The following is a 23,431-nucleotide window of genomic DNA, read 5'->3' as shown; positions in this document are numbered from 1 at the left end:
GTGTTTTATTTGAGATGTTAAGTTGTCAAAATCATTCTTTTCGCAGTGGGACTACTTGTCTAGGTGGATGTACTTCTGGTATCCTTGCGTATACTATGCAAAAACTAAGAGTAAAGAGTAAATACTGGATATAATTGTGCAAACAATTTTTATCACACGACTAGTCCCATCTCTTCTGGCTATAGTTTCAGAAAAAGGTGTATTTTTTACACATATTTTGGTACAGTGTCTTGACACATACGTACACTTCTGTTTAAAGCGCATTACTTTAAATGTTTTACAAACAATTAAATTATGTAATACAGTACTACTAGTCAGCTAGTAGTGCTTTGAATATAAATGATAATTTGAAAATTGCATGACGCAAGGAATATCATTTCGTGTGCAATCCTCCACTTGTTTCAACTGAGAATACCATCTCAACTTACATTTATGAGCATTCATATTACATATATAATCTCATGGTGTGCAGTCTCTGGGCTCATGGCATCCTGGACACCAATATTTTAACGATTCATAAAAGATGAATCACTGTCTGGCCATCTGGGATTTCGGTATGGAGATAAAGGTTAGGATCGTGATTTCAACACACTGTGAGAGTGTATATTAGTACCATTTGTTGTTTGCTTTTGGCATCTGATAGTGTTTTGGACCTGGAAACAGTGACGTGTGACGTCAGAATTAATGAGCAGATTGGCCTCTGAAAGCATCCAGCACAACTAATTAAACAAAAATATTAAACTATTTTCCCACGACTTGCCGTCCAGAGGGTTGGAGACACTTTATAACACATACTGATATTGATTACTTGCATGCTCTTCTTGTCGGAGTGTGTGTCAGCGTGTGAATTCACAGATAAAACACGAGGTCAAGGTTAGCATGGCACAGTTAGCATCTGCATATAGATGCCGTAACAACATTCTGGGGATAACAATCTTTAACAAGACATGTTATTTCTTTTATTTGTCCCGTTAAACAAAGGGTACTGCATATGTAGAGTGAGGCATACAAACTCAGCTCAAGAGAAGACAGACACGCCAGACACCCATAATCGCAATCATAAATCTTGTTTTCCTGTCAACGTAAACATAACTCACACACACCTTATCTCAGATGGCATCAGGGAAGTAAGGATCATTCCTCCTTTATGACTGTTGTGACAAACCAAACATAGTCTATAACAGACAAACCGACACAAATCCAAACCAGAATATCAGGAGAATTGTGGGTGTGGGTATCCTAGCAACACCTTAGCAACACCTTAGCATCGTGCCACTTAAGAAAATGTAACACTTTACAATGTTTCAATTGTTAACATGAACTAATAATGAACAATACTTCTAGAGCATTTATTCATCTTAGCCAGAGGTAATTTTAACTTTTAATACATTATTAAATTCCAAAGTATTTGTAAACATCTGTTAATGCACTGTGATCTAACATGAACAAACAATGAACAGATTAGATTTATACTAACATTAACTAAGCCCATCGTGATTAGGAAGTTTGTTCTGATGATTAATTGTCATTCAAATAATTGCAATTAACAATATTTTGTTTTGTTTTTGTCACTTTAAATAATAATAAAATGTATAATTAAAATATGCCCATGATTGCCCATATGTGTGCGTGTGTGTTATATGCGATTAATCTATTTGACAGCGCTAATTAATCAGTTATGTATAATAACTATACAACTATTAGCAAAAATACCCTTTTTTGGATGGAAAAACATGATAATGCACTATTATCTCAAATAACTGCGATTAGATCGAATAACCACAATCAGACAATTAATCAATAACTGCGACAGGCCTAACGCTAAAAAAAGAGTAAGAAAAGCTTTAAAAATATATATTGGGCATGTTAACGAATGCATTCGCTAATGTTAACAAATGAGACCTTATTGTAAAGTGTTACCGAAAATGTAAAAATCGAGTGCATTTTAATGACAGCATTCGGATATGATCACTGATCAATGACAAAGTGAACCAATAACTAACTTTCAGCAATGACAGAGACAGACTATAAATAAATGGTTTCCATGGGAGTTCACGAAAGTCCAGTGGGAGGACAGTCAATCAGATTGACAGCCAGAGGACAGAGAGGAATTCCTGCGAGCCGGCAAAACCGAGCGGAAAATCTTTGTCTCGTGGTTTGGCCTGCAAGTAAAGTCTCACTTTTATGGAGTCTATGCCCTGTTATCGCTCCCTTTCCCACAATTCTCTCTGCCTACTATTTGACAAGAGTAATACCAACAGAACAGGTGCAAGTGTGCGCGCGTAATTCCCAGTGTGCTTACGCAAACAGACGCCATTCACTGTTTACTCTCTCTGATGGCGCTGATGTGTGCGGTACGGTCCTCTCGTTCTGTCCGGTGTTTCTCGCAGATATCTCGGTGTACGAGGCCTAACTGCATTACGTGATGCAAAAATGTCAGAATGCAAACACTAGTCATCGCAGACCACTTTACCCACTAATAACAGGCATCCGGGCCTTGCATATGGTTCTTACACTTGGTTTGAACCAACATTTAACAACCCATGTTTGCGTTCAGTGTGAAACCTACTGTTTGCACTGATAAAAACTGTAAAATATTGCCCACAATTGTGGCTTTACGACACACAGACACGTTGTTGTGATATCAAATCAGGCCATCATTTCTCATATTCCGTCAAAGCGCGGGTCTTTTAGTGTGATATCTCAGGGAAGGGCAGAATCATTGTGGCCAGAGGCTAATATTTAATCCACCCTGACTTTTGAACAACGGAGACAGTGTACTGTATGTCGAACAACTCTTCCACACAAACACAGACATTGAAAATAACACTCCTACTGAACCTGCACATAAACCTGGAACCAGGACAAATTCATTAAACTGGTGATCTCAAGCATTTCAGAAGATCATGAAGACAAACATACACATACGGTTTAAGAGAGACTGTTGGATGTGGTATTGAGGGATAGAAATGGATTCATTAGGTAAACTAGTTCTGGGGTTGGTGGTGAAACTAGATGGGTAAATGCAAACATAATGATCTAGACAAAGACATTAAAAGTAAAAGTACTGTGTGTCTTTAAAGGGTTAGTTCATCCAAAAAATGAAAATTCTGTCATCAATTACTCACCCTCATGTCATTCCAAACCTGTAAGACATTCGTTCATCTTCAGAACACAAATGAAGATCGTTTTAATGAAATCTGAGAGCTTTCTGTCCCTCCATTGACAGTCTACGCAACTACCACTTTCAAGCCCCAGAAAGGTGGTAAAGACTAGAGGTCGACCGAATATGAAACAGAGCTGCGTAACCTCAAGTTTAATTTGTCAAATAAACTGACCTGTATGAGTAGTAATACAGCACTTGCGGGTAGTTCGGTACAATGAAATGTCCTTTTTCTTTTATATCCACGGGACTCGCGTGGATATCTGCCTCTCATTTGCAATCGCGCACTGCTTCATACCACAGTCATGTTAAAAACATCAATGTATTCACTCATCCATAAACATTATTAGATCCTTCGGCATGACGACAAGTTCCATAATTCCGCTTATGCGTCATCAACCTACGCCTTTGTTATTGTAAGAGGTTAGCGACCCCTAGCGGCGAAAAAAATTACATATTGTAGCTTTAAAGGGGTGGTTGATTATGATTTCACTTTTCTAACTTTAGTTAGTGTGTAATGTTGCTGTTTGAGCATAAACAACATCTGCAAAGTTACGACGCTCAAAGTTTAAAGCAATGGGAGATATTTTCATTTGAAGAAATTGCTTTTTAAGGACTACAACAAACAGCTGGTAGGGACTACACGAACTTCCTCCCGGGTTAGTGACATCACTAACCCTAAAATTTACATAAACCCTGCCACCTGGAACACGATTTATAGATTATCATGACAGAACTAATCAATGCTATGCTATGCAATGATATGCTAATCAATGACTAGAAGATAACTACACATCAGCTACATAAATTCATCAACTAACCATTCAGAAATGTTGTTTACACGTTGTCACTTCTTCTTGAGTCTCTCCATCTTTGTCCAACTCCGGTTTGAACATAAAAGACTAAAAGTTTTGGAAATATTCACCGCATGACTGTGTGGTAATCGATGCTGCTAAGAACGAGCCGTTGTAGCTCCGCCCTCTGTGCAAGGAGCATCAACTCATTTGCATTTAAAGGGACACACACAAAAACTGTGCTTTTTGCTCAGCCTCAAAAAGTAACAATTTTAACATGCTGTATAAAAAAATATCTGTGGGGTATTTTGAGCTAAAACTTCACATACACACGCTGGGGACATCAAAGACTTATTTTACATCTTGTGAAAAGGGCATTATACCACCCCTTTAATGGCGGGGAAGTGTTTTCTCATAAATGACGGAAAATTCCATCATTGGCAGAAAAAGAGTTAATAGTTTGACTTTGTTAGCTTGTGTGTGTAAACTTAAAATGTGTCTGAACTTAAAATGTGTCTGAACTTACAGTGTCTCTGAAAATATTTATGTCTTTAATACTGCTGCTTCAGTTGCTTGGATGGTTGTATTAGTATTCTTGCATATCAGTATCAAATTCTTGTGCTTGTCAGTCAGTCAGCCAGACAGTAAAGTTCATGGCTGATGTATGAGCGTGTGCCAAGATCCGCCTGTAGCGCCGCAGCTCCTGGAGGGCAGCATCACCTGATAGCCTTCAACAAATTCCCCAAGTGTAGTAAGCGTAACATACAGGGCAGCAGACCAGAAAACATGCACACAGTAGATAAACAGACTCTTTATATGTTGTCATATTTTGGATTCTAAAAAGAGAACAGTTAATAGTTACCATGGGAATGAGCAAATAGTAAACAAGTCTTCTAAATGCGCAACCATGTCAACTTAACTACAAATAGGCCTAGATAATAAAATGTGGGCTGGATAAGTGACATTGCCTTCATATTTTGTCCGAAATCTGACCTGGTCAGGGAGTAAAAGGTAATATTTCCTGCTAGGTGCACAAACTTTTACAAAAACAGCGGATGCAGCTTGACAAATACTGTAGTTTTCACTCAGTCGTGACCTCTCCATGATTGTGAGTTTTATCTAGAGAGAGTTCCTCAGGGGAAATAGTTGTACCTTGAACTGTTTGAGTTGAGTTGATTTCCGATTGTTTTAATTCAATCTGAGTCAGAGCATCACAGGGCGGATGAAAGACTTTAAAGGGGACATAATGGAAAACAGGATTTTCCTTGCTCCTTTCCTTAAAATAAGAGTCTGATGTACAATGTTGTCATACTTTCAAGTTCACAAATGTAAAGCCCCCTCCTCAGTCCATCCAGACCTGAAAACTTGCAAAACTATAAAACAAAAAATTCACAAGATGGTTAAGTGTAGAATATGGCCACTTTAAGCAAAGAAGTTATCTAAAACTTTTAAAGCTTGAATAAAACACTGTACATTCTCAGTTTAATAAGCAATATTTTCCATCCTTTTATTCTCAATGCTGATCAAAGCCTTTTCTTAATAAAGCAGTGCCAACATTAATTTCATACCAATAACCTGTAAACTCGCTTTCTCATTCATGCTTAGGGATTATGTAATAGCTGATGGCAAAAAGAGACATGCTGCTCTTTTGATCACAAAAGCTGCAAAAAAGACGTCAGACGGTAATGTAGAATTAGAATAACAGAGATTGCAACCTTTCAAACTTGCAATGAAATTAGACACTTCATTCAGACACTCCACAAAGTGATTCTGAAGAGTCTATAGTTTATAAAGTCACCAAACAAACCAAACCTCATTCGAAGGTCGATGTTACTTGTCCTAAGCCATATTATTTTGCTGGGCTTTTTTCACTGTCTTTCATTTTTTAATTAAAGATAGACTAAATATGTATGCACACTGAACCACATTATTAATTAAGAGTTGATTAGTTTAATTAATTTATTTATTTGCCAATCATCTCCACAGATCACTGTTTGAGAACCACTGACTGCACTAACCAAACAAACACCAATAATCACCATATAACTGATCCAATGAAAACATCCTTTCCCAAAAGAACCATCAAAGAACCATTCATCCATGTGTAATAGACCTCATTTTGTGATGACGCTGATAAATAAACTGATAAAGAGGATGTTTGTGTACTGCTATGCATCACATGGCACTGTTGTGACTCTCTATTTCATGACCACACAAGTTCAAGCCCCTCAGGACAGTCATTTTAGAGGCGCAGATTCTCTAGATCCTAATGGCGGATTTCACATGGTGCTGTCAACCCTGTACATAGGAGGAAATCTTGGCTTTATAGTTAGCTAATTAGATACGGTCACAAGGTAAACTGGTAGCCATTTAGAATCGGAAATGGAACAATAATCAGTAAACTTCTTTTAATTTCCCATTACTAACTCTAAGTCTAAGCTAATATTTTACTTGATCTGATTATCAGCATAATCTGATCTGGTTAGGTCAAGCTCAAAACGTTACTTGGTGAACTCGGAAACGGAGGGAATGTCAACAGGCGACCTTTAGCACAGCATAATAACCATCTCACTCTCCCTGTGGAACCATTTCAACATTCCAGAAATGGGAATGAGTAAATAAAAAAAGAATATTAGAACAAGAGACTCGTTCACATCTGCAGAAGCCATTGTTGCAATCTAAAAAATGAAATTTCAGAGCCATGTCCATTGTGGGATCGATGACGAGAGAGAGATGATTACTGAAGTTCATGAGATGAAGCTGAACTTCTGGCCGTGACTTGTGACAGTAGATTTGTATCACTGAGCAAAACTGAACTGAAACAATCAAAGCTTGCATGGATGAAGGAAGGGACGACTGTTTCCTGGAAGGGTATTGCGCAGTCAGGAAAAAGAAACAGTGTGGGTGTGTGTGTAAGACAATGATGTATTACCCCATGAGCCAAAAGACTTTCTCACAAGTTTTGTATGACCAGTCCTTCGCAGACACACACACACACACACACACACTTAAAAACATCTGCCGTCCACTCAGCCGAACTATCAGAGGTTTCCAGGGAGACGAACACAAACAGAGGAGATGTATGTTGCGGCCCCACCTCGTGCCCTGAGAGAGCAATCAACCTGGGTAAGTCCCCTCCTTCCCTTCCGTCAAATTTCACATATGGTTCTTTTTACCATCTTCAAGGGACTCATATATAGAAAACATCTCAAACACACGATAACATAAACCATGTGTACAAAAGCTTTAAGAAGTAATGGAGCAAACGTGCAATTACATGGGATGAACTTCCATCTTCACTCTTCGTACGAGACCTCACATCAAGCACTTTGCCAGATTAAGACGTTATTATCAGCCACCTGCTACGAGTAGCAAGCTAGAGGTGAAGATTTTCATAGGCGTCCCAAAGGCGCAAACATATAAGTGCTAGGCCGTGAACTTGAACTATGACCCTTACAACCACTAGATGAAAGAGTAATTTGTAGGACGAAGGGTTGCTGAGGTGAGTTATGAGCTTTCTTTCCTCTGGGTCTCTTTGTGTTTTCAAAGCACGCTGACTGAATGAAGGAATCACACAGAATTTTCTCCTACGCAGTCGTCTTGTTCTGCTCAGGAATTCACCCAAACTGAAAGGGGGAAAAAAGGTTTTATTCAGGGGTCCCATCTAAAAAGGCAAGGGAGGCTTCTGAAAGGCTTGTTAAACACTTTGATCTTAGTCCTTTCTGTTCTTGTTTTGAACAGTCAAGCTACAACAAGCAAGTTTAGTCGCAGACAGCCAGTGTAGATGCAACACCATTTCCTGCACAGCTTAGTTAATTTACACTAGTTTCTCTTAGGTTGGGCTGGGTTGAAGACTGGATTTTAGACAATAAAAAATAAGCTAGGGCAGGACATGCCAATGCAATAGGCAAGAGGAGAAACTCACAATTGAAAAGCAAATACATTCATGAAGAAAAGACAACGGAGAAGACTCAACTAAACTGAAGAGTGGTTCTGAATATCCATGGTCTGAATTGATCTCTTTAAGATGAAAGGAAACTGTAGTTGAATATTTGCTTTGATGATAATGTATTATGAATGATCTTAACTACACTGTAAAAACTAAAGGAGCCTCAAGTATCCTGTTGGATACTCAAGGAACTTCAAAATGTAATTTTGGTGCCTCAAAGCTCTTTTTCCTATAGTAGGGTTACTGGAGGAGCATTGACAATCTTTGAGGTTCTTGCTGGAACTTATGGGATCCTTTAAGCACTTTGTATTTACTTCAGAGGTTCTGGAGTCACCTTTTCATTACCACGAGACCTCGAAGTGCTTTGGGGGAAAATAGAGGAACTTAAATGCGATAAAAGGGTTATTGGAAGATCTTTTAACATTTAAGTGGTTCCTGGAAGATCTCTTATGTTAAAGCCAGCATCTGGAGGAACCCAATGGTTCAGTGAGGCCCGAATTAGATTATTATTCTATTATTATTATTATTATTATCCTATTATTATTATTATTATTATTATAGGCTACTTAAGTTTGATTCAGTGTATACCCAGGTGAAAAAGACGTACTATTAAATGTATTAAAAATGTACTTGAGTGTGTTTTTAGTAGACCTACAATACAAATATAGCCTACTTTAATGCATTTTTATTATTATTATTATTATAGGCAAGTTTGATTCAGTATACATACCCAGGAGAAAAAGATGTACTATTAAATGTATTAAAAATGTACTTGAGTGTGTTTTTAGTAGACCTACAATACAAATATACTTTAATGCATTTTTAATACATTTAACAGTAACTATAGTCTTTTTCACTTGGGTAGCTTACATATATTTAGTATAGGCCTATTTTATTAAGTCATTTAAACCTTAAACAACAACACTAAATAATAATAATATTACATGAAGAAGAAGAAGCAGGAGGAGAGAAGTTTTATTCAGTCACGAAACTGCTGCTATAGGCCTTTATCACAACACAATAGAACGCCGGAAGTAGCCGCGAAGCAGTGTACAGCGTCTTCCGGTTATTGCAATCACCATGGCTGCATGTTAATTATCACTGGACTACTTCGCTCTCGAGTCTCCCAAAAGTTTCATTTTTTTTTGTTGAATGGTTTAATTAAATTGTTATAACCAATTGTTTAAAATGTAATGATTTAAGCAAAAATTTCTTCAAAGGTTAAACCAAACTTTTATTTTGACGGGTTGCCGTGTAGACCTTTGAGTCTCTCTGTGTTTTATGATATGATAGTTTCTCTCAAATAAGGCTAAAATGCTGCTGAAGTGACTCTCAGAGCGGCTGTGTTGATGAAGTGCATTAAAGGAGAACTCCGGTCAATTTTAACATTGAGCTCATTTTTTTGTACATTTGGAGTGCTGTCAATACAGAGAACAACGACAAAAATCGGTGTTGCCTACACCGTGTTATCCTCTTTTTAAAATTTGCACCCTATTGACTTCAATGGGGCAAGTACTAAACCTGCTTTTTAGCCTCTTAACATCCTTGATGTGTCATTACAAGTGCACAGAAAATGTGAGTGATTCCTTCCGAGTGAACACGGGTGAATCTGACTGCAGTAGATGTTAGAGATATTAATAAAAATGAAGTTAATTCAGCCAGCGCTCATACCTCTGTTTACATCCTGTTTTCGGTGGAAGGCCATAGTAATCGATTGTCGAGTTCACGCGCATAGGTTTAGTGCCTATGATCACGCGCGTGAACTCGGCAATCGATTACTATGGCCTTCCACCGAAAACAGGATGTAAACAGAGGTATGAGCGCTGGCTGAATTAACTTCATTTTTATTAATATCTCTAACATCTACTGCAGTCAGATTCACCCGTGTTCACTCGGAAGGAATCACTCACATTTTCTGTGCACTTGTAATGACACATCAAGGATGTTAAGAGGCTAAAAAGCAGGCTTACTACTTGCCCCATTGAAGTCAATAGGGTGCAAATTTTAAAAATAGAATAACTCGGTGTAGGCAACACCGATTTTTGTCGTTGTTCTCTGTATTGACAGCACTCCAAATGTACAAAAAAATTAGCTCAATGTTAAAATAGACCGGAGTTCTCCTTTAATGTTAATACGTAAGGCTGAAAAAAATCGCGAGCGTCATGCGTGCCTCAGTGTGTGTGTGTGTGGTAAATGAAACGCGTCGGTGCCATTCATTCACAGAGACACGCAGAACATGCACGATTCCTATTTAAATAGTCTTTATGCGGTTTAATATTGACAGACACTGGTCTATATCGCGATTTTATTTAAGTTTACTGACCTACTTTTCATCTAAATGTGTAACTAAGTAACACCGGAAGTGCGAGTACACTGCTTGGCGATTTCGAACGTTCCGAAACCAGGAAATGAGATAAAGGCCTATTCCTCTGCTGTCGTCGCTTCAGTGATGCTCGCGCTGCTCGCGCGCAACAAAGCTCAGCTGATCGTCATCAGGAAAGTAACGGCTCCTCTCATCAAAGCTTCCGCCGTTTGTTCGGCTCTCCATTACAAGGTTTGTAAACTCGCCAAATAAATATAAATACAGAGTCTATTCACTATATATTTAAACACACATATATATAAACTAAATTTATTATACATTACTACGTTTTTACAGTATTTACCACTCGTTTATTGCACAGTATCTGGTATGAAGGTTTTAGCCGCGATGCTTACTACGTTGATCTAATGAACAAATGGAAATGATTGACTTATTGTCTTAGATTGATTTAGTCATTCAATTCAACATATTTTGTACAACTGTGTCTTCAAATTGCTGATATAGCCTAACTAATTTAGAAAATTCTCTGATTCTTGGCGTTTGTTATGAATAACAAAAACAGGTTATAGTTTGCTCTGTTTTTGTTTAGCCTAACATTAACTTTACTTACTACAGGTGCCCTCATTCTCTCAAATACCATTTTAAAGCCATTTACTGGTCAATAAATATTATGTTGTGAATAATCAGCTTTGTTCTTTTGTTTCCCCAGAACAACCATTACATTTCTAAAATAATCTGAACATTTCAGTGGCAACATTGAATTACAGTAAGTTACCTGCACCACATGCAAGTACTTTATTACTATGAACTTTATCTGTGTGAAATTGTTTGACTGTGTACTTGTGTTTTTTAATCAGTTACTCTCTGAAAATCTTCCCTCATGCTCTCAAATCTCATTCATGTTACTCAGAAAAATAATATCACAGGTTTGATTCACAAAAAATGCTATAGACATTTTAACTCTGAATTATAACTTCAAGTTTAGTCTTTTTCGACAAAAAAATAAATAAATATGAAAAAGCAATTAGGCTTCAGAAGACTTGCAACACAACCCATAACACATGAGTTGTGAACTCATTGATTATTTTTAGGATCTTTTCTGGGACATTTTTGGAGCTTAACCATTTTTACATAAATTGTTGCATTGAATTGAACTAGACAAGTGTGCATAAGAATGGTTTCATGAATGATTTACACAATTGTTTTCTGCTTGTGTTTCATGCAGTGTCAGCGATCGGTGACTGGGGTTGCATTATGCCTGAGATCTGCTTTTGGGTTCCACAGACAGAAAGTCAAACAGGTTTGGAACGTCACAAGGCTGAGGAAATTATTTAAATTTCACAACTATCACTTTAATAACATTACTAACAGTAAATTTTGTACTTTGCAGGGATCTCGGAAAGCTGAAATACAAGTTTGATCAAGAATAAAAATCCTCCTGTAGACCTGAAAATCATTGAAGTGCCTGGACTATCCACCAGAAAAGAGGAAAAACAAACGGAAAACGATGCTGTACCTTTTCACTTTTCTAACTCGTTAAGTACCTCACACCAACTTGGTCCCATAGTGACATTTTTGACCACAAACGAAATTGCTGATCGTGTGGATTCTTAGTGAAATGACTGAATTCACCAGTGAACATTCACAGAACAACAGATCATTTTACTGCACCTTAACTCTGTTTCGGGTCGAAGCCTCTACTTCCTCTATCTTGTTTCATGAGAATACTCAACAACCATTTATGAACACTGTTGATTCAAGTCACACATTTAAGCTTTTCAAAAGCCATATTGTACATTACAGTCTCCAGTCTAACGGCATCCCAGACTTCAACATTTTATGATTCAAAATAGCTGAATAACTAACCATCAGAGATTTCAGTATAGAGATAAAGGTTACAGCACAATGAGTGTATATTAGCACTGTTGTTTGTTTTTGGCATCTGATAGAGCTTTTGGACTTGGAAACAGTGATGTCAGACTAACCATCGGACTGAAACACAAATGTTTTAAAGTTAAGTATGATGGACATTTTTAATTAGTTCAAATGTAATTTTTTTACATTGATTTACTTAGTGGAACATATGTGTTTCCATGCATTTTGTTGAGATGTCTTTTCTTGTTTATCTATTGTATATACATGGTTGATTATTCATGTTGCTTATGTATTATACTATTTTTTTGTGTATTCATTGATATTAATCTATAGTTAGCTTTTTTCCCCATGTGCATGGAAGTGTATGTATAAAAATGAATATCAAATATGTAATAAACAATTCTTATTTTGTATTTGGTTCAATTTGTTTATTATAATAGAAGTCAAAGGTAACCATAGTAACAACATGAAATTAAATATTAAAAAAAAATGAAATTTGGTTCCTGGAGGCACCCAAAGTGGTTCCACACAGTGCCTAATATAAGAGTTCCTCAGGAAACCTGTGTGGTTCCTCAGAGAACCGGCCCTTTTTAAAGGGTGCCTAGAGGATCTTCAGACGGTTCCGCCGGTGTGGCGAAGTGAAGAACCCCAAAAGGTTCCTCCAGGCACCTTTTATTTTTACAGTGTAGCACTGAAAGCTGTAAGGGTCTTTTCCAATCTGGCAGGTTTGTAATAGAAGACAGTTCAGCTGGAGGAAGTGAATCAAGTCCCCACCGAGGTGGTTATTTCTCCATTTTTTCTGTGAGAACTGTGGATGCCCCACTGTGTATCAATGCTAAACACCCATCGGCAGGGGTTTGGAAAATTCCGGAGCCCCTGCAAAGTGAGCAGAAGGTCAGCTCCAAGCTGAACCAGCAGTAAAGGCCAAGACAGAGACCAATAGACGTCCGCTCACCCAGCAGCAGGAGCCATCACTTCTCCTGCCAAATCCATTTATGCAGCACCACCTCCTGCCGAAACACCATTCAGCTAGTACCACTGTTCAAGATCAGCCTTCCCAAAAAGATAGAAGAGTTTGTGGTAGTCGCTTTGTCCATTCAATATTTCAGAAGGAGGACAGCACAACTAAATAGAGTGGCGACAAGGACACTTTCTACTGCTTGTGCGATTGGCCAGTAATGTCTCAGTGGTGATGGGTGTCCACAGTTGGGATGAGGCAAATCAAGAAATAGAATATAAGGAGCCAAACTTCCTGATAGACAAAGGGATCCTGCAGGGTCACAGGCATTCAGCCAGAGCCTGCACTGTCCACTGGGACGACATGCAAAGAGACAGATGCATGAGTAATACGTGACTAAGAACCAACAGTAAATTCTAAACTCACAAGCCATTTCCCAGTTTTAAATTCCAGTCAAGGATTCTAGAACTTTGAGGTAAACAATTGCAAACAAGTTCAACAACATTGAATTCCAAACACAACTATAACCAATATAAATTAAGTGGGGATAACTGGGGTAATCTCATTCCCTACAAACAGGGCTTTGTCATTAGGGGGTGAACACCCTGGAACATTGTTCAAGATCTTTTTATATAGGCAGTCTTCTAAGGTATTCTATGGTACAGCTAACTCATTGGGCATGCAGACAAGCTGGCCTCCTTCTAAAAACTTCATTCTGGACCCTGTACATTTTACGAAAGACCCTGCCCACAAGTATGGAAAACTTTGTTCCTCAGGAAAAGCCTTGACAATGGTCCACCAATGTACACAGCTGTCACAGTCAGGGCCGTTGAGGCGGTCCAAGGGGCACGGCAATGCCTTTTTACTGGAGTAGTTTGCGCTCAAGTCATATGGATAGTATCCCTCTTTGTGTGTTGATATAAGACTAAAGGTCACTCCTTCCAGCTGTTTCCTTCCACACCCCATGGAGTGAGGGAGTAATGAATGAGTACAGACCGCTCAGGGAGGATGGTACTGACTGCTCAGGGAATCGATGCACTGCTGCTAACTGTAAACACACACACGTGAAGCAAGACAGGCAAGTCATTTGTAGCAAGTTTTAAAGAACAAATTGAGGATGTGACCTAAGAAATGTGAGGAAAGAGTTTTAGAATTGCATCACTGCTTTGATAGAGCTGAGGTGATCCAGACAGGTTTGTAAAATGTTTCCTCTCTACAAAGTAGCTCATCACAAATCAGGCCAACTGAAGCATGAAGATATCACCTAAGTATCTGCTCATAAAATGTGCTGGGGGTGGATCCCACATGCCTCAAAGGCTAAGAGAATGAAATATAATCCTGTGCAGGGGGAATTTTTTTTTTTTCGTTGAATCTACGCCGAGTCAAATCACCTAGCTCTCTTCACCAGGCCATTTCAGGCCAGGTCTGAGGCACAAGAAAACGTGTCACAAAATGTAAGCATCAATGTGCAAAAAAAAAAAAAAACTGTCAAAGAAATGAACAATGTAATAGACAATATATGAGAGAGAGAGAGAGAGAGAGAGAGAGAGAGAGAGAGAGAGAGAGAGAGAGAGAGAGAGAGAGAGAGAGAGAGAGAGAGAGAGAGAGATAGAGAGAGAGAGAGAGAGAGATAGAGAGAGAGAGAGAGAGAGAGAGACACACACACACCGGACATACTACACACTCAGCTTTAACAAAGAAAGTACATATAACAGGCCTCTATTATTTTTTCATACAACCGCAGATTATATAATTTATACATCTTTACTATATAAATAATTTTAACCTTTAGGGTTTGATCATATTTAGCTAACATTTGAGGATTATTTTGTCCCCAAAGTACTTCCACACACAGGTTCAAGACCGTATTCTTTTACATTATTTCATTTCCGAGCCTTTTATCCCCTTTCTCACACACATGTAACTGTATAAACAGGGTACAGGCCTACCCACCTGGAAAAAATGTTTTTGCCATTAAGAAGACCTAAGATCAAGAGACAGAATGTGAGACATGAGGAGTGTGAGCTTTTTTAAAAGTGAGGCAGTGTGTGTCTGAATTTGGTCACTGGTAAACCAATAAAAGAACTTCCAGACTGTCTCGCTTCTTAGCAGTGACCAGTGGGGAGAAAATCACTATGATCTCAGTTTCTTTTTCATTTCTCTTTCTCCCTTTCTCTGTTTAAGGCATCATCTCTCTCTCTCTCTCTCATTCCTGCGTAGTGTACGGATTGTGTGAGCTCAGAACTGGTGGATGACTCTCATATTTCCATGTTTTTTTTTTTTCTCTTTTTGTCCCTGAAATGGACTTACAACAGACACAAGGAGATATTAAACACTACTGTGTGTCCATTAGGTTTGGTGACGGTCAGTGGAAAGATCTTCTAAGGACAGCCTGCACACTTAAACTTTCCCAAAAGAACAACCTATACTGACATCAATATCTACAGCACAGACCTTAGTGTAGACCGCATTTAATTTGACGTGAAAAATATGCATAGTTACTGATAAGAATTTATAGTTTTTTGTTTGCTTGTAAAATTTTTCTCCTTGTTCCTCTTGGTACAGAATGAATATTTGGACAGGACGTCCTGACTGCATAGTCTTGTTATCCTCTGTTTTCATTGCCCCTGCTCCCTCCATCTCCTCTTATTCCTCACTGCTGCCATCCCTCCATCCAGTACTAATGCCTCTCTTCTTCCACCTCACTGACTCCCAGCACTTGTTTGTCCTTGCTCTTTGTTCGACAGGAGTGGAGAGGGCGGAGGGGTTCAGGCCCCCTTTAGAGAGCCCCTCTCTGTCTCCAATGACGGACAGTGCAATATTCTCCCTGCCCCACCCACATATGGAAAAATAAACAAGTGTCCACATGTAGCCACGGAATGTTAATGGTTTCCATAACTCTGCTCCCCACCTGCCAAAATGCAAGCAAGTCCATAGTACAGATCCTGACATATTGCATTATACACAGAATCTCCAGAGTATCTCATTCAGAGAGTCCTGAAGCAAACTGAAGACTTCTTTGCAATCAACTTGAATGGTCTGGCAGTTCAACCAATGGACTACCTGTTTTGCTGAACAATAGAGGACAGACAAGAGTGTTTGAAACTTCAAGTTTTAAAGGCCACAAATTTCTAGACTTTTAGCCTGAAAGTCTTCAAGTGTGATGAGGACTATTCAGTTGTCTGAGGCCTGGAGTCAAACCAAGCCACACTACTGTTGTGTTTATTACATAAACAGGGCTGTTTACTCACACAATGTCCATCAGATGGTCCCTGTAATGAGGTCTAGCCTCAAGACAGTTTGCATGATCTCCTTCACATGCGGTCTCTCAGACACTGGGTGGTCCAGCAGACTCAATATTGAGTTTTAAAGCAGTGTTCCCTTTCTTTCATGACTTCAGCATACAGGAGCTCTTCATGATCCTGGGGGCGCATTACTTAGGAATTTCAAATGGCTACATCTAGGGTTTCTGTGACTCAGTTTTAGTCAACTAGTAGTCCAAAAAGTAGATGGGATGTGCAAAATTGGCACTTTTCATAATCGATTAGTCTGTAGTTAGAAATCCCTATAAATTAGTCCACCAGACCCAAATGCAACCCTAAGCTCATGAGTTCACACTTTCGTGACGTAATGCTGCTTTGACTGTGGGATATAAGTGCAAAGGGGGCACGCCAGCACCCTTCTGAAGCCTAAAATGACAAATGGGACACTCTATGGACTTGTGGACTTAACAGACAAGCGGCAGCCATTGTAAGTCCACAAGACTGTAAATGCACATGAAGTGTGCCATTTTGGGACAGGGCCCGGATGTGAGTTTCTTATGGATATATGGATGTTGCTTTCAATAAGGCAACGTGTATAAATAAAACAAAATGGCTGAAATGTGCATACCTGGATGCAGAATATTGAGCTTCAAATGTAGCCAGAGAGGCAATCTATATACTGTGGGTGCGATACATCTAGTTCAAGGCAGGTTGTTTAGCCTTTTTTCCTACTCTTAACAGTTTAAAGCAGTAATCAGTCTGACTGCAGTGCTCTAAGAAACACCCTGGAGCGAGTAACACACCATAAAGAGACTTCAGAAAAAAATACTGTCCTTTAAATCTCTTCACAAATTAACTTGTGGATTCTGCATAAGATGAATTTGATGTACGCCGGGACACAGTTTGACACTAGAACCAATCAACTAGTCTGTGCAACCACAAACTTTTTCAAGTAGAAAACTTGACATGGTAGCAAAATAACATGGTAATTTCTAGTTTGGACATTTGAAATGATGCTTTGGTGACAATAGATTCTGTTTGCTCTGCTGATCTTTGTTTTCTGTGATGCTCTAGAGAGGGACACCCAAACTCACGCTGGGTAAATGTTTAGTTTTCCAGAACTCTGTGTTATTCTCCCCTCTCGCTTGTTCCAGCTGCAGAGGAAATGACAATGCTCGGAAAAAAACAACAGCCGGTGCAAATCATAACCTCTGCATCTCTCTACAGCTGGTACATCTTGAGTACGGGGTGCTTCCTCGACTGTGAAAGGGGTCCTGACCCTGAAATCCAATATGTAACAATATAACGCAATAAAATATTGAGTAACAAACACTCACATGGGGTGGTCAAATGCTTGTTTCAGGAATCCTTTCAGGCTTCTTGAAGAAAGACAAACGCTATGACGACAACTAAAAGCAGGAATACGATTTGAATGGGATAAAAGCCCGGATACAAAAAGATGGAGATTAGGAGAGTGGCTCAAAGTAATGCATTTGTTAACAGGATCAGAGCAAGTCAGCAATTTGTTTTCCATCACACAAGGAAACACACATAGTCCGTGTGTGTGTGTGTGTGTGTGATATTGGCCTTTATTACTTAGCTGATCATTATTTTCATGTTACAGCCGATAACCGATTAATAGCCATTATTAAATGCTATATTATAGTAAATAAATATTACACTAAAATGAGCTATTTTCAAGTCGCAATGTAACGTAAGTAACAACAGATCTTTTTGTCCATATTGTGATGTACAGTGCATCCAAGTAAAAACGTTAGAGCGGAGACTTGGTTCTGTCCATCGGTTGTTGATTGGATGAAGGCAGATCCAAAAAACAAAACATGCATTGATGAATGCAACGACTGAATTGTAATTTGCAGTTACTAGGGGTGTGACGAGGCACTTAGCTCATGAGAGGAGATGAGACACGAGATTGGGTTCACGAGAACGAGACAAGCCGAGATTTTTGCACACTATTTTTTAAAAAGATCGCAATGACTAGAAAAATAGTCTGCAGGTGCATTTTGAAATATTTTAACTAATCATCTTGTAATGAATGTCATTTCAGTCCTACGTTCTGAGTATGAATAATCAATGCATTGAAAGACAACAATATACAAGCACTGAAAAAGGTTTTACCACAAACTCAGCTGACCGGCTTCTCTCCTGTACGATTTCACATGAGTAGCATAACACTGTTTTCTCTTAGTCTCGTTAAGTGCAAACAACAAGTGCAACCATAATCAAAGTACTCTCTCAATATTCAAAGTGTAAATAGAGACCAAATCTTTCTTCAAGCATGAGATGAGATGGTTAAAACAACACAGCCCAGCCTAAGATAGCTTTCATATTGGGAGATGTTCGCGTATCAGGAAGCCACTTTCAAAAAGTGGGGTATTAAAATTGCGTTTGACTTTCGCTTTCACGCGTACTCTGTGAATAGGGAGCGGCGGTGCTTGACGAGGTGGTCAAGGTGATCTCGTCACACCCCTAACAGTTACTGATATTAATTTTAAGTTTTTCAAAAGATAACATTTATCATTGTTATTAATTTATTAGTGTTGTTAAAGATTAACTTTAAGTAAGCGTTAGATGATGGAAAAGGTAACCTGTATGTAAAAATGGAAGAAATGAGCATGAACATTTACATTGCCAATATCAACTGATACCATTACATTGATACATTATCTCTCTAAATACATCCAAATATATTGTTAATCTCTAGTTTTTAAAATCCAATTAAAGTTGTTCTAGTTTGAAAGTGTATGACGTTCCTGAGAGACAAAGAAAGATAGAGGAGAGGTGGGTTGACGGGAGACAGGATAGGGAATATTGCTTTACGTGTTCTGGCCTTGTGGTTTCTGGATAACAATGGATATTCCATTTCCCTCCCTGAAGACTACAGCCGGCTACAGAGGCCCAAAGCTCAGCTTAAAAACTTTTTGTCATGACTTCATCGCTTTGCTCTCCCACCCTCTTTCTCGCCTCTCTTAGTTCTGACTCTCCCTCTGCACTCTCATAATTCGGTATCTCTGTCCCCCTGTGGTGATGGTTCACATGCCGTATGTGTGGCCTCATGGCCTGACAATTCCTGTCCCCTTTTTTTCTCTCAACGCAGCCGCAGGGCCTGGGGCCAGTCCGCTGCTCTGTCATGAAAAACATCACATGGATTTTGAACCCACAAATGGCCCACAAAGTTTCCTGATTTTAGGGTTTTCAGAGTTGCCACGACGATTTGCAATAAGAGGCTAACGTTTTTTATTGATCAAAATCAGAAGAAGCTTGATTTATGATTTGGCATCATTTACTTACACTCACGTCATTCCAAAACTGTATATTTTTGTTTAATCTGCAGAACACAAAAGAAGATACAAGTGTTTTTCATGAGAGTCAATGGGGTCCAAAACTAGATGTTGTTTTAGACCCCATTGACCTTCATTGTAAGGAAAAATACATTTGAAACATTCTTCAAAATATCTTTTTTTGAGTTAATTTGGAGGCAGATCTATTTCTTCCTCGGATCAAATCCACAATCTATAGAGATCAGTGAAGCAGACCAGATGTGGTGCTTTCTGAAAAGATTCGTTCCCTGGATCTGTCACGATATCACTGTCAGCACCAAATCAGACCTGGCATTCTGTGTCAGATAGCAAATCTGGAAGGAAATGAGACTTTGAAGGGTTGAATGGAGGAATGCGAGTGGCGTGAGAGTGGGACGGGCCGAAGGGGAGTCGGATCAGATCCCCTCGCACACCCAAAGCGATAGTCTTTTTCCAGGTGTGTTTCTAACGTCTTGGATTAAATGCAATATTGGAAACACAGAACAATCTGGACAGCATATGGATACTGGGATGTAAAGATTGCATATATATATATATATCAAAATAACCAATATATCGGTTATCAACCGATATTATAGATTTTGAATTTATCGTATTAGTAATAATTTCTTGATTTTTATTTAGATTATCTTCTTAAGTATTACCCTCACTTAAGGTTTATCTTAATAAATGCTAATAATTTTATAACACTTAAATATAAACTTAAGCTAATTTCAAAACAAATATATAATGTTATTTAAAATGACTGATTTTTTGTTTGTTTGTTTGTTTTATTCTTAATTTATTTAGACAAAAGACTATAGAATTTAAATATCACCATTTTTATTGGCTATCGGTCATACTATGAAAAGAATTATCGTCCAGAATTATCGAGCAAAAACAAAAACATAGGAAGGTTGCATTACGTAAATCTCTAGGCCTAGCTAAAAGAACTGTATATTGCTGCAAGGAAACACTGATTAACTTCTACATCGCCATAGTCCTCCAAATGAGCTCCAAGTGAAACCAGACCCACATACATATATCCTCATGGGTCAATCCCTCTTACTGCCAAATCAGGCTACGCCACCCTAAATCAATCAGAATCCGGCCCAATGACACAAAAATAACTTCAGCGTGTTCATAAACAAACTCTTTCTGAGCATAAAAGTCTTTTTTTTTCTGCTTTTCTTTGATTGTTGAAAGCATGTCACATCTACATCACTGCAGAAGAATGCCGTGGGTCCCGGCCCGTGAGCCCAGACCCAACCCGAATACATTTGGTTCAGTTTATCATGAAGCCTGACTCCACATTACTCAATCTGTCTCACACAAACACCATTAGTCTACACACTCTGGGGGCTACGGGCCGCCAAGACACATACGAGGTCGCACAGACACACAGCCACACACAAGCATTTGTTACATGCAGGGCCGGTTCTAGACATTAGGAGGCCCTAGGCAAAATTCATGTTGGAGGCCCCCCACCCCCAATAAAAAAACACTTGAAACAAAAATGATTCCTAACCTTTTTATTTATACAACATTTAATTTTAAAAGCAGTATATTTTTACTTACACGGTACATAAGTTTGGACACATTACTATTTTTAATGTTTTTGAAAGAAGTCTCTTATGCTCATCAAGCCTGGATTTATTTGATCAAAAATACAGAAAAATAATATAGTGAAAATAGTTAAAATTTAAAATAATGGTTTTCTATTTTACTATACTTTATATTTCTGTGATGCAAAGCTGAATTTAGTGCCACGTGATCATTCTGATTTATTATGTTAGAAATGGTGCTTAATATTTATTTTATAACCTGTGATACTTTTTTTCAGGATCTTTGATTATTAAAAAGTTGTTTTAAAAAAGTCTTCACTGTCACTTTTTATATATTTAACACATCCTTGCTGAATATTCCTGTTTTTTTTTCTCTGTATTTTTGATCAAATAAATGCAGGCTTGTAGAGCATAATAATAAACTTCTTTCAAAAACATTAAAAATAGTAATGGGTCCAGACTTTTACCGGTACTGTATGTACATATTAATCAAACTTTATCTAAGGTAATCTCTTTTTTGTTTAATGAAGATGTTATTGTTGTTGTTGTTATTTTGCTGTTTTATTCAATTTATTCACAGTTCCAGAATCCCACTTCAGTAGATGAGCATAAGTGATTTTATATTGCATTGCTACCTTAAATATGCTATACACAAATCAAGTGGAAGAGAAAGACACGATCGCTACTGAGCAGAAAAAAATATATAAAGTGATATTATTGGCGTAATGTCAGGAATCTAATCATCAGCAGAATTTAGAAGATAGACCCATAGATATGAGATCCTTTATTTGAAACATTTAAAAATGTTGTAGTGTGTTGGCTTTTTAACTTAGAATACAGACGTCTTGTCTTTTAATTGTGTAGCTTTTTTACTAGTCAGCTCCCGACGCGATGTTATTCATTGTACGCGCAAATTCAAAGCGTCGCGTCTTGGGCACGTTACGCTCGCGCTCTTTTAAACTCGTAATAAAGCGGTGAATGATTTTTCCAGAAATGACGCTGATCTACAGTACAAGTTTATATTTAGAATACATTGCAATCACTCCAAAATAGATGACGACAACTCACACACCTGCATTATTAGATGTGCTTCTTTGTGTGCTTATTAGGCTTTTGCCTCGCAGCACCTGATGGATGCGTTCTTTACACATACTTTCAGAAGCCGGCACCCGCTTTGTAACGGACACATTAATTGGTTTAACTGTAGTAATGTAACAGTCTATGGTTAAGATAAACATCGTCACTATTTTTAGTTAATAAATAAATATTGAAATAAATTGTAGATAGGACATTTGTACATTTTTTTTTTTTTTTTTTTGTCCCTCTGTCTGGGCCCCATCCCGCCAATCGGGCCCTAGGCACGTGCCTAGTTTGCCTTTGCGTTAATCCGGCTCTGGTTACATGCGCACCTGCAAGTACAGAGGGAGAGGGTTTGTTTTATTTTAAAGCCAAGTGATCAAATGACTAAAGGATGGCAAAGGCTGAGTGAAGGGAATGTTACATGGCATCATTTACACTCTGTGTCATTGCAGCATGCATGAATTTTACCATCAGTCACATGACTTCTCAGGCTAGGATCTGTCCAGAATAGGGAAACATTTGATCACAGAGTAGTATTAATTTTTTTTTTTTTTTTTAAGAAAGTGTCTTTAGTTATGTCACAGCTACAAACCATGATTTGATAGTTACTAGATTGTGACAGATGGAATGAGTGGGAGGGGCATTCTGCTTCTAGAGAGCATGTGATTGGACAAAATAAGTGAGTGTAGGATGAGTCATCAGTAGAGATCAAAATCTTACTGAGCCCAAACTGTTCCAGAAGATAAAAACTCTAAATTGTAAAATGCATATTAACTACCATTCGAAAGTTTGGGGTTGGTACGATTTTTCTTTTATGTTTTTGAAAGAAGTCTCTTATAATCACAACGACTGCATTTACTTGATCAAAAAGACAGTGAAAACAGTAATATTGAGGCAGAAAAAAACTGCATTTATTTGAAATAAAAATCTTTTATAATATCAAAAATGTCTTTACTGTCACTTTTGACCAATTTAATTAGCTCTTGCTGAATAAAAGATGTATTAATTTCTTTTACAAAACAAAAATAAAAAACTGAACAGTGGCGTGTCTACTAAAAGTGCATAATGATTAGCCACAATGCTAACAGACATGGACTAAAATCCACAAAACTTTGAATATAAGCACATAAAGAAGAACATC

The 23,431-nt window shown here is 38.2% G+C and overlaps 1 protein-coding gene across 11 annotated transcripts in view; it reads right to left on the bottom strand.

Annotated features, from left to right (window-relative positions):
- add3a (adducin 3 (gamma) a) overlaps window positions 1-23,431 on the bottom strand; it is a 93,880-nt gene that overhangs the window by 29,621 nt on the left and 40,828 nt on the right. The window lies entirely within an intron of this gene.

This window comes from Scardinius erythrophthalmus, assembly GCF_964197995.2.
Source record: "Scardinius erythrophthalmus genome assembly, chromosome: 14".
NCBI classification, from domain to species: domain Eukaryota; kingdom Metazoa; phylum Chordata; class Actinopteri; order Cypriniformes; family Leuciscidae; genus Scardinius; species Scardinius erythrophthalmus.
Note: the sequence above shows the minus strand (reverse complement) of the source record. Positions and strands in the feature narration are given on the sequence as shown.